Source organism: Pollicipes pollicipes, unplaced genomic scaffold (genome assembly GCF_011947565.3).
Source record: "Pollicipes pollicipes isolate AB1234 unplaced genomic scaffold, Ppol_2.1 Scaffold_4002;HRSCAF=4701_pilon_pilon_pilon, whole genome shotgun sequence".
NCBI lineage: Eukaryota > Metazoa > Arthropoda > Thecostraca > Pollicipedomorpha > Pollicipedidae > Pollicipes > Pollicipes pollicipes.
The window spans coordinates 4,359,451-4,376,638 of NW_023596420.1; the positions used below are offsets into that span (position 1 = coordinate 4,359,451).

The 17,188-nt window shown below is 50.8% G+C and overlaps 1 protein-coding gene across 1 annotated transcript in view; it reads right to left on the reverse strand.

The window, feature by feature from the left end:
- Positions 1–17,188, reverse strand: part of LOC119093416 (protein turtle) — a 93,249-nt gene that overhangs the window by 50,227 nt on the left and 25,834 nt on the right. The gene's annotated exons all lie outside the window — the stretch shown is intronic.

Genomic DNA, 17,188 nt, shown 5'->3' on the forward strand with positions numbered 1-17,188 from the left:
AATTTGGAATTCAATCAGCACCTCCCGGTCACACCCATACCCACACCCACGTACGGTTTTTGACATATTTATACGCACATCTTCGCGTCACACATCACTGCAAGCCAATCCTTATTCGCAAAAATTCCTTATACCAAATATTTGGATCCGTAAAACTTTCTTCCGACAATATTTCAACTAGTTTTTTTCTTCTTTTTTTGGCAGACGTATTTCTTCGCATTTCAACTGCGTGTGACACAGTTTTTCGCGCATGCATTGCTTTGCATCGCATTTTGTCTTGGTACACGTCATACTTCCCTTCACACTTCTTCGTATTGCATTTCCTCGTAAACGTGCTTTTCACGCCGTATTTTTGACGTAGGTACGGAGTCTTTGCCACCAAATATCTAGCATTAGGAGCGAAACGATGGCGTTTCCTCACCATCCGCTTTAATCCGCTGCTCGTTCCTCGCTAACAGTGTCTTCCGCTGTTGCCTTGTAAGTACCCCGTGCTTGGAGAAGCCCTTCCGTTACCCCACCCAACAACATTAAAGGGAATGTTCCACACTTGTATGGCGTTTTGAACTGAAATAGCCATCTTGAGGATCTTTTGATGTAGTTCACGGTTATGTTCTTTTTAAGACCCAAAACCATCTGGCTCCTGAGGTACACGCCGGCAAAAGTGCGAAAAGGTTTATCGGGAGACTATTTCAAAGTTGCCTTGGCATTAATGGCGTCAAAGAAACGTCATGCGATCGCGGTCATATTACAGGCTGTTCTCTGCTTATGGTCAAAACAGCATGGCCGCTCATACATTCGCAAAAGCGATGATGCGGCACGTATGATACAATACGCGGAAGATGATTGGCTGTTAGCAAGATTTCGCTGATGAATGCGCGTCGCGAACGTAAGCGTGAGCACTTTCAACTTGTGCGGCAGAAGTCGTGAACGGGTCATTTTTTCGTATTTCCAGGCCACAGGTCAATGCTATAGAAAAAAAAACGCCACTGTCTGCAACAAAACTCTGTCTTTTGTCCCGTCCTGGCGTCTTTTCTTCTTCCACTGACGTATTTCTAACAGACAGCTCGGTTGGCGCCTTGCGTTCCGGAGCACAGAACCTTGCACGGGTTTATGAGTTAGCAAGGCATTTTGAAATTCGGGAAAAATCACAGTAAGTTTAGATATGTATTTCGCAAAATATTTCACACATATTGTACCACAAATCTAAATCTTGAGGAAAAAAGTTTGTTCTACAAGTACAACCTCTTGAGCTGCATTGCCATGAACCCCCCGTTGGGACTTAGTTGTGAAGGGAGGTCACGATGAAATGCAGTGTTATAACTGAACATTTGTGCGAGAATTGCGAGAAAACCTGCAATTTGATAGCCCCGGGAGCTGTGCAATTGTGATATCAAACTTATTAGACAAAAGAATGTGAATCGACGGCTTAAAATGTGTGTGATCGCTGATGGTGTGCGCCAGTGGCTTGTGTTGATCTTGATGTGATGAGGAGTGTGTGTGCGAGGTTTGTACTTCTGAGAGAGAACATTGTTTTGACATTCTTTAGGTCTGCTGACTCCTACTTAAATGTGATATATTGATACCTGCCCCTATATTTATGTTTGCGTTTGAAAATGACAAAGAAATGCCGGCAAACTAAGAGAAACACTAGCATATATGTTGCAGGGGTGTACAAAGGCAAGCATTATGATCTTGCCAACATTTTGAGCCTACTGAGGCATTACAGCATGCAATTAACCCATTGCATATCATTATATCAGCAATTCATTTTAGCAGTAGGGGAAGGTGCGTGCAGCTCATTAATAGACATGCTCAGTATAGGCTCACATTATGTCGCTTTGCAAAATTGTCTTTCCCTAAATAATTCTGAAAATATAGAGCTGCATTAATACTGATGCACCTTGCGCGGCCTTAACAAGCTATGTATGCAGGCGAGCATCGCTCGTAAGCCATCAATGTCATAGTCGCTGCAACTTGCGTGAGATGCTGGTTGCTGAGAAAGGTGGAAAAGTACTGCTGTTGGTGTCTAGGATAGCACTTAATAATATTTTTATCATGAGCTTTGTGTGCACTGGCAGCTTCATCACTTCCTTGCATTTTGCCCATCCAACCATAACTACGTGCACTTGTTATGTATCAAACCTTGTGCAAGGTCAGCATGTTTGCAGTGTCATTTCACCACATGCAAAATTTTCTGTTATTTTGTTTAGTGAAGTAGCTTGATGGCTGCAGCATGTTGCATGACTGTGGAAGTGGAAGATGTGTTTGCATCTCTGTCACCTACGTTTTGTAATTTCCCACGACAGACTGAGCAAGTGATGCCACTTATTGTTGTCTGCTTGCTGAAGGTGATTTGTATATTGTATCATGTGCTTTTGGTTAGTCATATGTCGTATGGCGAGTCAATACATAAGCGCTCGCTTCACCCACCTTTTCATGATGGAATTTATTATGAAAGCAGCATGGATTGCAGTGCAAAAACAATGTTGTTGCTGATTATGTCATGCCACAGTACAGCACTGACGCAGTGCCATAATGACGCTGTTGATCCATGCCTTTACACAATGTACCACATTGGTTGACTTCTCTATGTCAAGCCTATGCGGCAGCAGCTTATGATTTATGAATGACTGGTAACAACGGATTTAATGATGCCAAACGACTATCAATAGCAAAAATGTCTTTGCACCACAATGTTTATATCGAGGTTAACTATTAATTGCATAAATAATCCAAAGCAACGAAAACTTTATTGGTACCCAAGCCTTATCATCTTTACCATTGCAATAGCAATGCTTTGACAATCAATTCATAGCAACGTTACAAGCGTCTTTTTTATTTTCGCATGACACTGCATTTCCAGTTACAAACAATAAAGAAAGTAACTAGTAGGCAGATCATATGATATCAATGTCAGGACTACAGCACTGCAAGCAACGATGGGTCGACAATAAAGCATTGACAAAATCATCAACACCACAGCAGCAACAGCAGCAGCGCAGCATATCGTGCTTGCATATTAATAATCTGGCATAAAAGCTGGTGATCGCTACGTTTCGTATGTCAAACAGTCCACGAAAGCTTTTCTTACGTGCGGCACAAGACAAAAAATCCACAAACAAACCACCCACTATCCCGCAACCCGACATAACCCCCGCGACGAAAATGGCCGGTTGGCGTCAGCTTTCGTGTGTTTCGAGGTATTCTTTAGGTATGGCTACCAAATGCTGCCAGGTATTGCTGTCGTCATTGAATCATTCCATGGCGCCATCAAACAATGACGTAATGGGGCGCATTTTACAAACTTTAAAATTTGGCTACTTAGCGTCGATTTTGGACCTTGAAAGCTTAACAATGGTTACAAGTAAGCTTTCCCCATCATATCTGATGCCTACCTCGATATCTTCCAATGTGGAACATTCGCTTTAACATACATGTACATCTCGACAACACACATATGATTATCTATGATGATGCATAACCCTATAGGACTGATGAATCGCGTGACTCCCATCTGATGTCCTTCTTCCGTCCCTATAGATGGGCTGCTAAAGCGTTGGACTCCCAGTCCTATTATGCACAAAACAAAATGTAGTATCGAATCAGTCCGTCGATTTTGTTCAGATGAGGGCAAGACCACGCAACCATGGCTCTACACATTCTGAATATGTACCACGTATATATCTGAACATAAGTCACGCCTTGAACTTCCACCACCTGTTCTCACGTGTGTACCGCCATCGTTGTGTTCCCGCTCCCGCTTGCGCTCCCCGCACCCCCCCCCCAAACCCCCCCCCCCCCCCCACTCTCTCTCTCTCCTCTCTATCTCCCCTCTATCCCTCGTATCTCCCTCTTTCTATCCTCTCCTCTCTTCTCTCTCTCTCTCTCTCTCTCTCTCTCTCTCTCTCTCTTCTCTCTCTCTCTCTTCTCTCTCTCTCTCTCTCTCTCTCTCTCTCTCTCTCTCCTCTCTCTCTCTCTCTCTCTCCCTCTCCCTCTCCCTCTCCCTCTCCCCTCTCCCTCTCCCTCTCCCTCTCCCTCTCCCTCTCCGTTGCCACGCGAGCTGACTGTGGCGCCACTTTTACCGTGACATTTTAGCTGTGCCCGCGGTGCCCACGTTACCACTGTTGCCACTGTGCTCGCTTTGAGCCATCCCTATTTTGCATAACTTTTTAAACCCACCCGCGTCACGGGGCACACGTTTGACGAATAGGCGATCATGCCCACCAAACGCCACGTATCCCATGAAGATATCACTAAGAGCAAAGCAGTTTATAGCGTCGCTGACGGGATACGCCGCTGGCGCCGGAGAGCGACCTTGGGCTTTCCTCGCAATGACATCTCGGCCAGCTTTTGGCACACCGCGGCAAAGTCGAGCACGATATTCGGCTTGGGAGTGCAGAGCGGACGCGGCTCGTGGCCCCGAGTCTCGCGCCTCCTTTAGAGTCCGTACGTCTTCCCCCAACAACACAAACGCATCCATGAAAGGAAGGTGGGGCGCGTCGGAACCCAGTCCGCCACCTGGCTGAGGCCGGCCCTCGGCAGCCCGTCGCCTGCCGGGCGCATCGCAGCGACCGCAGTGGGCGCTGACGCAGCGTTCCTGCAGCGGCCCCGCGAGCACGCGTCGCTGACCCTCAATTCCGGTGCCGTTTTTATGACGCCCATCCGGCAGCGAGTCCGCTGGGGAAGGGCGTGAGTCCATGCGGTGCATCCGGCGGCGGATCGCGAGACATCGATCCCCTCCACTTCCCTTCCGCCTGACGCGATGCATTGTCTATGCCAACTGGAGGTGTAACCGAAATGCCGACCGACGTCCTCTGGCAGCCACATAATAACAGGTTGACGGGAGCACAAGACTGTCGTCATCCTCCGCGGCTGTGGGCGAGCTGACTCATTCACAACCGATCAATGACCAAACGGCGATCATTAGTATGCGCGGGGAGATGTGAACGTGGCGCACCGCCAAGTTTAGAGATTTTTCAAGTCTGAGGATATTTTGAGGACACGCAAACAGACCAGTTCCCGTCATAACCCTTCAGTTTCCACTTCATAGTTTACATATTTACCGGACGTCAGTGTTAGCTGGCTGGAGGCGTGAGCTGAGCGGCGGCAAACTTAGCTAGCTTCATCCATTCAATTTTGCCGTTGGATGCCATTCAGTTTTGCCATTGGAAAGAGTCTTCAATAACTGATACGGTTCCGTGGCCCTAACGATATCTTACTTGTTCACTTGGCCTATTTCTTACCTGGCCCAATGGTAGACGGCTTATGGTGCGCATATTTTGGCCCTTTCATGTCCCCCATACCCTGTCATGTCCTCACCTATCCTGCATCTGTACTGGCAAAGCGCGATCCGGCCGTGGTGTTCTTGTTTTGAATAAACTTCGCGATAACATATTTGCCCAGAAAGTAAAAGTCACTATATCCAGCTGCTATAGAATAGTCATTGTATCCATTACTTCATTCGATTATTCATTGGGCCATGAAAAACGACTCAGAAGGTGCCGAGAAGCGGATATCACAGTAATCCCCCCAAGGCAGACTGGTCCTTGACCGATTCTCATCAACGTCATTTATTGTTTCATTCAGATGTTTTGAGCTGCAACAGTCGCTCGTGAATCAGAAGCAGCCAATCATGCTCATAGTCATTAAATAAGTCGTCATTCATTGTTTACGCATGGCAATCAGGGGTGTAGGGAAATTTCCACCCACGCACAGCACCAATCGGGACAGGGCGATCGCCCGATGTCCAGCACCAATCAGGGCAGAGCGACCGACCGATGTAAAGCACCAATCGGGACATTACGACCGACCGATGCCCAGCACCACTGGGGACACGGCGACCGCCCGACGCCTAGCACCAGTGGGGACACGGCGATCGACCGATGCCCAGCATTGACCGGGACCCTACAACCGACTGGTGCCCACCACCAATCGGGACAGTGAGACCGACCGATGCCAAGCACCAATCGGGATATGGCGACCGACCGATGTCCAGCACTGACCGTAACACAACAACCGACCGATGCCCATCACCAATCAGAACACGGCGACCGACCGGTGCCCAGCACTGACCGGGACACAACAACCGACCGATGCCCATCACCAATCAGAACACGGCGACCGACCGATGCCCAGCACTGACCGGGACACAACAACCGACCGATGCCCATCACCAATCAGGACACTACAACCGACCGATGCCTTCTACCAATCGGGACAGTAAGACAGACCGATGCCAAGCACCAATCGGGATACGGCGACCGACCGAAGTCCGGCACTGACCGGGACACTACAACCGACCGATGCCCAGCACCAATCGGGACACTACAACCGACCGATGCCCAGCACCAATCGGGACACTACAACCGACCGATCCCCAGCACCAATTGGGACACAACAACCGACCGATGTCCAGCACCAATCGAGACACAGCGACCGACCGATGCCCAGCAGTGACCGGGACATAACAACCGACCGATGCCCATCACCAATGGGGACACTACAACCGACAGATGCCCAGCACCCATCGGGACACTACAACCGACCGATCCCCAGCACCAATCGGGACACAACAACCGACCGACGCCCAGCACTAATCGAGACACGGTGACCAACCGATGCCCAGCACCGACCGGCATACGGCGACCGACCGATGCTCAGCACCGACCGGGACACGGCGACCGACCGATGCCCAGCACCAACCGGGACACTACAACCGACCGATGCCCAGCATCAATCGGGACACAACAACCGACCGACGCCCAGCACTAATCGAGACACGGCGACCGACCGATGTCCAGCATTGACTGGTACGCCCTGACGCCGGCCGAGAATAGTTTGGCGCTGGCCAATCCTAATTTTCATGCCGGATGCGACTGCCATTACCCTCATATATTCAGAAACACTTAAAACTCAGCTAGCTGAAACCTTGATCCAGATACCTTGTGAGCCTGGGTCTGGCTGTGTCAGCTGCAGCCAGTAATTCCCTGACCCTTTGGTCACAATACAGTTTGTTGGCTCGGCCCACCAGCCTCGGTTCACCAGGTCATCAACCCGCCAGGCACGTTCAAGTAGCCGGCGAACGAACAGAACAGTAGGGCAGCAGAGCGTCCGAGTTCACCAGGCCATGAGCGGGCTAGGCATGCCCTAGTAGCCGACAGTGGAGCAGGTGTGACCGACAGACGACGACGAGTGGAGCAGGAGGACAGCAGAGCACCGGAACATCAAAGAATCAGAGCAGAAAAGAAAAGAACAGCAGAACGGCAGTACATTAAAGTCGCACAATCGGCAAAGCGGCAAAACATCGAACAGAAAACCAGCAGAACAGCGCATAGAAGAGCATCACTGCAACGGTAAGCAGGGCGGCACGACAAAATAGAAGCAGAACAGCCAAATACCAACAGAGCAGGGCGGTGGTGCAGCAGAAAGCACGCAGCGAGCGACAGGCGTTCTCAACAGCGGAACGCGGACAGATAACAGGACGGCGACACGGCAATGCAGCACGGAAGTGGAACACTGCAGGAGATGAGGGAATAGCGGAGCAACGAAGTGGCAGCGCGGCAGAGCAGCGGACACCAAAACAGGACAGCAGTGACCGTCCAGGCAGACAACAGTCCGCACAACCCCCAGTAGAACAGGAAAGCAGCGGGCCGAGAATAGCGGAGCTGCAGAACGGTGGAGCAGCACACAGCGTGGTCGCAGAGTGGCGGGCGCCGGACGAAGCAGCGCAGCACCGAATAGACGAATAGCATAGCAGAACAGAGTAGCAGTGAGGCAGAGCAGCAGGCCGAGAGAGCGTCGGACCGGTAGAGCGCCCGCCCGCACGAAGATCAATACAGCCCGGTAAACCCGACTCGCTCGTCCGACAGCCGTTGCCTAGCATCGCTCACCCAGCAGTCCAGCACCGCTCATCCAGCAGCACAGAATTGCTCACCCAGCAGTCCAGCACCGCTCACCCGGCAGCACAGAATTGCTCACCCAGCAGCCTAGCATCGCTCATCCAGCAGCGAAGAACTGCTTACACAGTGATCCAGCACTGATCACCCGGCAGTGAAGCATCGTCCACCCAGCCGTCCAGCACGGCTCACACATGTGCCGAGTGGCCCGTTAAGCACTGCCTTCCATCTATTCGGCTGTGAGCCCATAGCAGGGGAACTTAACCTGTCACTGGTCTGACCACAGCCCGGCGAGCCGTGTTCAGACGAGCGCTGCGGCCGCAGCCCGCCCCCGCAGAGCCTGGCGCGCCATCGGGCGGCGCCGCCCCGCCGGCGCATCCCGTTTGCCCAAGTGGTATGCGCTCCGTGTTTGCTGGTGATCAACACGGCTCAGGAGCGGCGGCGGCGGTGACGGCGACGGCGGCACTAGACGTGCCACTTCCCGTCGCCCCTGACGGGGAGTGGCGGCGTCGGCGGCGCCACGGCGTCCGAATCTGAGTCGAGCAGCCGTGCCGGCTCGTCCCGCCGCGCGGCACCAGCCCGCGCGGGGCGGGGCGCCGGCTCGTCCCACCGCGCGGCACCAGCTCGCGCGGGGGCAGGGCGCCGGCTCGTCCCGCCGCGCGGCACCAGCCCGCACGGGGCAGGGCGCCGGCTCGTCCCGCCGCGCGGCACCAGCCCACGCGGGGCAGGGCGCCGGCTCGTCCCGCCGCGCGGCACCAGCCCGCGCGGGGCAGGGTGCCGGCTCGTCCCGCCGCGCGGCACCAGCCCGCGCGGGCAGGGTGCCGGCTCGTCCCACCGCGCGGCACCAGCCCGCGCGGGCAGGGCGCCGGCTCGTCCCGCCGCGCGGCACCAGCTCGCGCGGGGCAGGGCGCCGGCTCGTCCCGCCGCGCGGCACCAGCCCGCGCGTGGCAGGGCACCGGCTCGTCCCGCCGCGCGGCACCAGCCCGCGCGGGGCAGGGCGCCGGCTCGTCCCGCCGCGCGGCACCAGCCCGCGCGGGGCAGGGCGCGTTCGAACGGTCTCAGGCTGGGCACAAAAGCACCGCACATTTCCACCAGGGTGATTGACATCTTCTGCGCTCGTGGGGTGACGATAACTGAACAGAGCTGCTTTCCGGGTGGCGAGTTTTTAGCTAAAGCGTGCACACGTGGTGCGCACACGCGTGACCCTACAAAGGCAGTGAAGAGGTTTGACCCTATAAAATATAGCTGCCGACACAAAGAAGAAAAAAGGAATGTGGCACCAAGGACAAATTCAGGTGTCTTGCTAGATCACGATCGATTTACAAAATCATGGAGCATGTTAAGATAGGTTATAGGAAACTGTGTGTTATAGCTTGAACCCGGCTTTACGGCAATCCCACTTCAAGGATAAATTCCATCATGGTTTGAACCGCAGCGACTTGTATTCGGCAACGCTTTGTCCGACTGACGCTTCGGACGCCATATTTCTTATCTGTATCGGTGGAGAAGCGACAAGCTAGTGCATCATAAGTGCTATAAGGCCCCAAACCCTTAGCAGCTGGAAAATTTAGCGTCATGCCCAAGACAGTGAGTGAAAGGAATCCGATCAAAAGGCGCTGAACCTTCGCCAGACCATCCACGCTGGCAAGTTGTCTAACATAGGGATGCAGGGACAGTGACAATAGTGCACAGGTGTGTGAGAAGACAAGATTCAGGCTCTTCCAGTTTGGGATACACAAGAGGACCCCTTGCTTCGTCGTGGGAAGAGGCGACGCTATCGGCGTTGATAGCTGTGCCGCCAACCACGCGACCTTAATTCATGTCTCGATAACATAGAATCGAACAGCTCCCACGAATTTGGATCAGATTTCCGCGAAATCGACCTACATCTTAAGTGCATACCCTAGAAGGGTCAGAAGGGTACAGAAAGGTCACGCTCACATGGCTTCGTCCTGTCCTCGTCCTCCTCAGCTACGACCCTAATTTAGAACTTGTAAGCTGTCTTATACTCAAAGCTGGCTTGAGCGTATTGCCCTCGCAACACATAGATACGTTGCACAGCCTGTTCAGGGAAGCAAAAATTGTAAGTCCACCTTTTTTAATAAGCGTCCGGTACCCCATTCCATTGCAGCTGGCACGTCGCGGCGCAGGGTAACGGTCTTACATGGCACCAATGGGATCGGCCGACCCGGGTGAAGGAGGTGATACGATCACGCGCCACGATCCGCTCCAGGGGGCCCTAGCACACAAATGCATTTCAGTAATTTTGTGTTTCGGGATCCTGAGGTCGCTACAAGGATTCATGGAAATCAGGGGCGTCGTGGCCTTCGGTTCTGTCATGTTTATGGAACTAGCAATGGGTGAAGAATTGACGCTTTTTCTAAATTGACCTAGTTTCGATGGCCTTACCAATTCTGGACTTCCTTTCAAATATGGATTTCGGTGTTCACCAAATCAGCCGTTCTCACGAGAAAAACGGGTTTCATCTAACGTTCCATTCGCTTTAGTCACCTAAGTAGGATTACCTACTCCAGAACAGACTTCCGATTTCATGACTAAATCCGGCATTCTTAAGGCTGGATGCACGTGGCCAAATTAATTGTAGTGCAATGAAAACACACACAGAGTAGCTTGACGATACACCAACCAACAAGCAAAGCGAATAAGTGAAAAGTAGCCAAATCTCTTTCGATTTCAATGCCAAATTCATCCTGCAGTATCTGGGAAGGGACAATGGTCTTGTTTACACAGACGATGCGCATCGCCCATGTGGTCGTCGCAAAAATACAGAGTCCATCGTCTAAAATATGTCAAATCCGCTCAAATACTTTCTTCGCCGAAATTTTGCCATTTTTACGCCGGCTGGACGAAATAAGTTGAGGTAACGATGTTGGTGTTTCTGGTAACGGGCAGCTTTCAACCTTACGTCAAGTTCCGACGTGAGATAGTTTAATCGTGAAACAGAGGTACTTCTGGTCATACCTTCATTTGAGGCTACCGCTTTCTTGTTTTCAAGCAGGTGACGTTTGGAAAATATAAGTGCAAAAGTGAAGCATGTCGCACATACCCTAGGGTGTTTAAATTGGGATCTAGATGACTTGTTCATCGCCACTTATGTCACACGTGAGGTCCCAATATCTAGTTAAATAATATAAATATCCACATATATAAAAATCTGACACTGGCAAACCACCGCCAACCGTGTGTAAATATGACTACAGGAAATAACCAGCAGCGTACCAGATATTCAAACACGCAACCAAAATTCACATGGGCATTCTTTCTCTAAAAGAACGTGAGTTTCGAGTTCTGATTTTTACAATATTCAGCCCCTAATATGCCACGAGGTACCGACCTTGCCAAGCAAGCACTGGCGATATCAAGAAAACTAGACATCACGGCCTGTGCTCATGGCGACCACGAGCACAGCTTGAACATCGGGTTTGCCAACATAGCCAATGCTAGCTTAGAGCTTGCTGATATAGACAACGCCAGCTTGTTGATGTCTGTACTTCGTCGCATGTTAAAGGAACGTTGCTTCCACAATAACAACGCCATACTGACAATGCCCCAAAACCAGAAGCTCAAGGCCTTTCTTAGTTATGTTAAGTCTTAAAAAGTGTCCAGTGCGACCAGATCGGAGATGGGAGAAGAGGGCGTATCCTGTTATTGTTATCATTATCATTATTATGCTATTATAGTGAGCGTATTGCAGCAGAAACAGTTGCAAAAAGTCCAAGGCATTCAGCAACAGCACGATGTAGGGAAATGGGTGAGGCATAGCCTAAGCCTATGCAAGCGCGTTCCTGCGAACAGACCATGACCTTGGCGGCAAAAGCTTCTCTCCTTTATGACGCATTTTTACAGCTCAGCCTGAGGAATTCTGAGCAGGTGGCATCATCTCACGAGATCGGCGCAGCTCTGTGGTGTACGCTAAGTTCCATGTCTGGTGGTTGCAGGCCCTTGATTTCCCCAGCATGAACCGATCGCGTCCCAAATATGGAATACCCGTCATCACCCGTTTTGGTGATCTTCCTCATCCTTTACCAGTGCGCAGGAAAAATATGCGGCCACCAGGGGCTCCTGCCCTAGACAGCCGAGGGATTCTGACCACCGATGGCCCTGCACTAGCTGAGACTGGTCCCAGGTCACCACAGCGAGGGACCACCGGGAGGGCTGGACTAGATGAGAGCCACTCCGGTCTCGGGCCGCCACAGCGCCGGACCAACGAGAGGGCTGGACTAGCTGAGAACCACTCCGGTCTCGGGCCGCCTCAGCGCCGGACCAACGAGAGGGCTGCGCTGCCAACGATCCAGACCGGGAGACCGGGACAGCGGCCGCCTGGGAAGCGGGATGCCATTATTTGCTGGTGGTCGCCGCCGGTCAATACTGGCATTCGCAGGTGGGGCTGAAGGGGAGGCGCAATGGCCGGCCCGGTGCGTCCGTCATTAGCTCCTGCAAATACCGGCTGACAAATTGGACGCCACAGTTTGTTCCGGGTGGTGAACCTTAGCAGAGCTGCAAGTGGATGTGGAGCTGCCCCGCGGTGCTGGGCAGCCGGCAGCCGCGTGTCCATAAATTGCTTCTCATTGTCCACTGTCACTTCAAGCACCCAAATTGGAGGGACCTCAAAGTAATTGGAATCTTTCTGAATATGGCACCACCATTAGAAACAGCAAACACTAAGCCTATATGCATCCTTTGGCTACCACCCCGTAAAATCCTACGGTAATGAAAGTACTGCGTAAACCAGAGCCGAGCCTTAAACACAAACTTTGTTGGATGACCTCGGCCTGTTGGTGTTTTTGGGATCACTGTTTTCGGAATGACTAACGTAGAAATATATGTGTTACTGAAAAAGTTATAATTGCCTGAATCTATAGATACAGAATATGATACGGTGATCTACGTTAGAAATGTGTAAGAATATTGTGGCGGCTATACCAGCCGCCTGCCATTTGAATAGAAAACCCGATCAGCGACAGCGGTTGTTAGTAGTGATCACAAATCCATCACATCGGAGGCAGGACAGTTCAAAGTCCGGTTCTACGGGGTGTCAACCACCTCGTTATGCTACAAAAGGGTGTCCACGAATGGAAACAATGCATTTTGTGCGGTGTTTTCTAGAGCGAAAGAATTATTGAGGCGCTGTTGATTGGCTTTTGCGAAGAAACCTGACCATGCGCATAGTTTCGAAACGGCGGGTTCCCCAATACGGCCAATTGTTTTTTAGGGGAGAAATCCGAAGGTGCAAAGGGTAAGCTTGGGGGTCTGAAAATACTCCCAAGGTGTAAATGAATGGGCAAAATTCCGAAGGAATTCCCGTAAAACATGAAAATTGTCCATTGGGTTAGGCAGTCCTAAAGACAACGTCTCGGTATGTTAAAAGAAGGTTCCTGGTGACTGACAATGTGAAGAGGGCGGCACAGGTATTCTCAAAAATAAAAAGAGTACGAAACGGCCCCATGAGAGCTTTGGCCGACCTTCAGAGGCCAAAGGGAAGCCGTGGAATCTGAATAATACGCATCAGCTACACTCAAGACCTTCAAGTTTTCAGACACACAAAAGGGGCAAGTCACACAAGTGTTAAACGAGACATTGCAATTTCAAAGACGCCATGCGGAATAAGGTTACCTGTAGCGCCTAGCATACGATGGCAATCGAATACGCTGGAGGATGGGGCTCCCGTCTGTGCGCTACATTTCAACACCGCCGCGAACCACGGTCATATGACGGTTCGCTCCAATATGTCACGCTTAGTCCCGCATGCCAGCACTTCAGGGGTACAGTTTCTGCCGCGCCAGGTTAGTGTCACGTGACCTGCTGACTTGAAATGGTACCTTAAGGCAATAGGTCATAGTGCCAGAGGCTTGGTCTAAAAGCAGCTTAAGTCATATGATGCAAAATCTCATTTGTACAAGTTAATTAGCCAAGTTAAGTATGGAAACGAAGTCTGGCTCCTGGCTTCCAGGCAGAACTCGTAGCCAAGACAATGACATGAAGCCAAAGTCAAAGTCGATACCAAAGCCGATGGTTGTTTAATTTGAATCTGCAAAGCCGAAAAAGATGTTAGTGACCTCTCATCACTTAAAAAATAACGCCGTATTTGAAGCCAACTGCTTTGGACGTTTTAACCGCGACGGAAGGTTAGCGGCATTCAATATAGGAAAGGCAAAGCTGAAGACGAACACGTCAGTACAAAACCAAGATTCAAAAGCCGTGGCCGAATTAAGTGTACGAGGTTGTTGCCGCGAATAACCAACCCCTTTCACCGCCAGCTAAAACTACATACGATGACAGCAGCACAAATCCGAGTAAATCATTTAAAGAACCCAAAAACCTTAATTTTTAAAGAACACCAAAATACAGGGGCAACAAAATTATGTGCCCTCCACTGTGATGAAATCCTGAGCCGGCTCTCTTCGACGAAGGGTTACTAAAATCAAGTCGAAGCTGCAGGGCCGACGCTTCGCGGCCCATGCAGACTGCAACAACGTGCTTCGGCGTTATCTTCTCCTGGACTGCGAGAGCGAATGCTAAGGACCATTTTACATAATTTTTGCTGGCGGATTTTAATGCAAGGACGAGCTTCTCCAGGCAAGCAAAGGGTGGATACATCATGCAAATGTTTTACCTGCCTCGATCTACGCATGGGTTTAATCCATGGCCTGCACAGTATCTTCGGGATATCCCGAAAAAAGCTGGCAACGCCCCTGACTGTTCTCGTAAAGAAAAGACAAAATGAACCATTGAAGCGCCCACTTCCAACGGAAACAGCGCCCACAGTGATGTGTTGCAGTCTTTTAATTCAAGTTTCCTTTTATTTTTTCCTATCCAATATAAGCAAAAGTATACTTTCTGGCAGCTTCTAGCTTCCGTCAAAGAGGCTTAACATAGTGTATGAAGCCGGAGCATTGATATCTCGAAATAATGACAGCTAATTGCGGTGAATCACTTGTATTGGGCGACTTCGGGGGGGGGGGGGGGTTGGATGCCCTATTGCATTTCCAGAGGCGACCCTTTGTTGAATTGGCACCATAGATGTCTTTTAACAAATAGTTACAAATAAAGGAACAATTCACATTCGAAAATACCAACATCCATCGCCACTGGGCACACACACACACACACGCGCGCACGCACGCACGCACGCACGCAAGCACGCACGCACGCACGCACGCACGCACGCACGCACGCACGCACGCACGCACGCACGCACGCACGCACGCACCACACACACACACACACACACACACACACACACACACACACACACACACACACACACACACACACACACACATATATATATATATATATACGTAAGGCAACAAAAGTAGTTAAATATGTCCATAAGCGGACAAACACGAACTACAAGAGCAAGGATGACGTGCGAATGAAGCTATTCGCCGCTGAATTGGACACATGCAACCGAATTTGTATAAATTGGTATGCACAAAAACACGACGAGTTAACAAGTCGTTCTGCTTCGCGTTACGAAACAGCTTACGTATCGACATCCCAAACATGTTTATGGTTTGATGCATCGTTTGTGGTTTATGGCATGTGAGGCTTAAATGGCATACGAATGAGAATCTGAACAAGTCGCCCACGTACCTACCTAGATGATGATAGGCCACTTAAGTCGCCTTTTTAAATGCTCGAAACACATACACGAGAGATAACTTCGAGGACAGTAACAGCAAAAATGCGTTTTTCCTGCAACAAAACCGAGTGTGAGCCTAACATATCTGGTAGGGTACTGGCGTGACCAATAAATACAAATGCAAAACTTTAAGACATATGAGACGATGGCTTTTCTTGGCGGTTTCGCCATTGGTATCATCAGCCGCGCATCCTGATGAATTTTACGTCCGAGTGCAAAATAATTTGACGTATCTAATATATCGGCGCAGCACATTTCACGTCGCTCGGCTGGTGAATACATACAGCCCATGTCATTTTCGCATCGCTGGAATCGCATTTCTCAGTAAGAATTTTGCCCTTTTGGTATTCCGTCAAGATACCCAAACCGTGCAGCACAAAATTTGCGTCCCACTTGAATCATTACGCCTTAAACTTCCTGTCCAGGCTACTGCTTTCGCTTCTTGCCATTCACTGTAAAGTCAGCGAGCTGCAAAATACATCTTTCTGGTTTCGTCGTGGGTAAGTTGACGATGGCTAGATTTTCGAGCCCGACTTTGATGGCATTTAGGACCCAACTTAAGTCCACTTCGGCATATTTTCTCCGAAATACTGGCTCAGAATGATGACATCCCTCAGCCTCTGGAAAAATTCAACACACACCACATACCTACAATGTCCAGCCATCTGCCATGCGCAGAGGAAGATGCTTCCTCATTTAAAAAATAACCACCTGAAAATAATGTGACCGAAATCCGAGACTGTTTGTGAGGGGGTGTGCACCAAGTTTTAGAGACATCACAGTGAAATGCGCTCCCTCCTCTGACGAAATCCTGGACACACCCTCACCCTCCGGGCACCTCAGCTGTTAATCGGTCTATGGCCAGTGTATTTTAAGTCTGGTTATTCTACTGAACAATCAAAATTCTAACTCCGGATGAAATTGACATACATCTTGCTCTCTAGGTGAAAAGCATACCCGGAAAGTGCTTGCGCAAGACACCGGAAGGCTCGTGTTGTCATCGCCGTCGTCACTGGGGACAGGCGACGCACTCAGCTGCTGAGACTACATGGCGTCACCTGCCTCTCACCCTGGCAGAGAGGACGGGCCCAGCGGGGAATCGAACCCCGAACCTTCCGGTTCTCTAGATGCACAGCCTAACCATTACACTACCGGTGCCCGTCATATTTTTTAAGATTGACCAACATGATTGCCTACAATCTATCAGAACACTCATGGGATGATCGTCGACGACAGGCTTCAGGTGGATGACTCAACAGGCTTCGTGTGGATGACGTCACGGACGGCCTCTCCGGGGTCCCTACCGCGACACAAAACCAAAACCACAGGCCACCAAGGACGACTGAGGTAGCAAACCAGCTGTTCAACAGCGTCGTGCTCAGGAGTCTAGGGATAATAACGCCTGCTTCGAAAAGGGAGCGCAGTCGTCGCTAGGGACGTCCAGGAGCGCAAATAACGTCGTCGCTCCGAAACGTCCCGGAGCTCCCGCGCGGGAGGCCACTCAAAACCCCGCGGAAGAAGAAACACTAAGACTCGCCAAAGAGCATCGTCACTGGTCTGCGGGGCAGTGGCAGAAGGCGATGTGGCGGGACGAGTCCATATTTCGCCGCACCACGCGACACCTGAG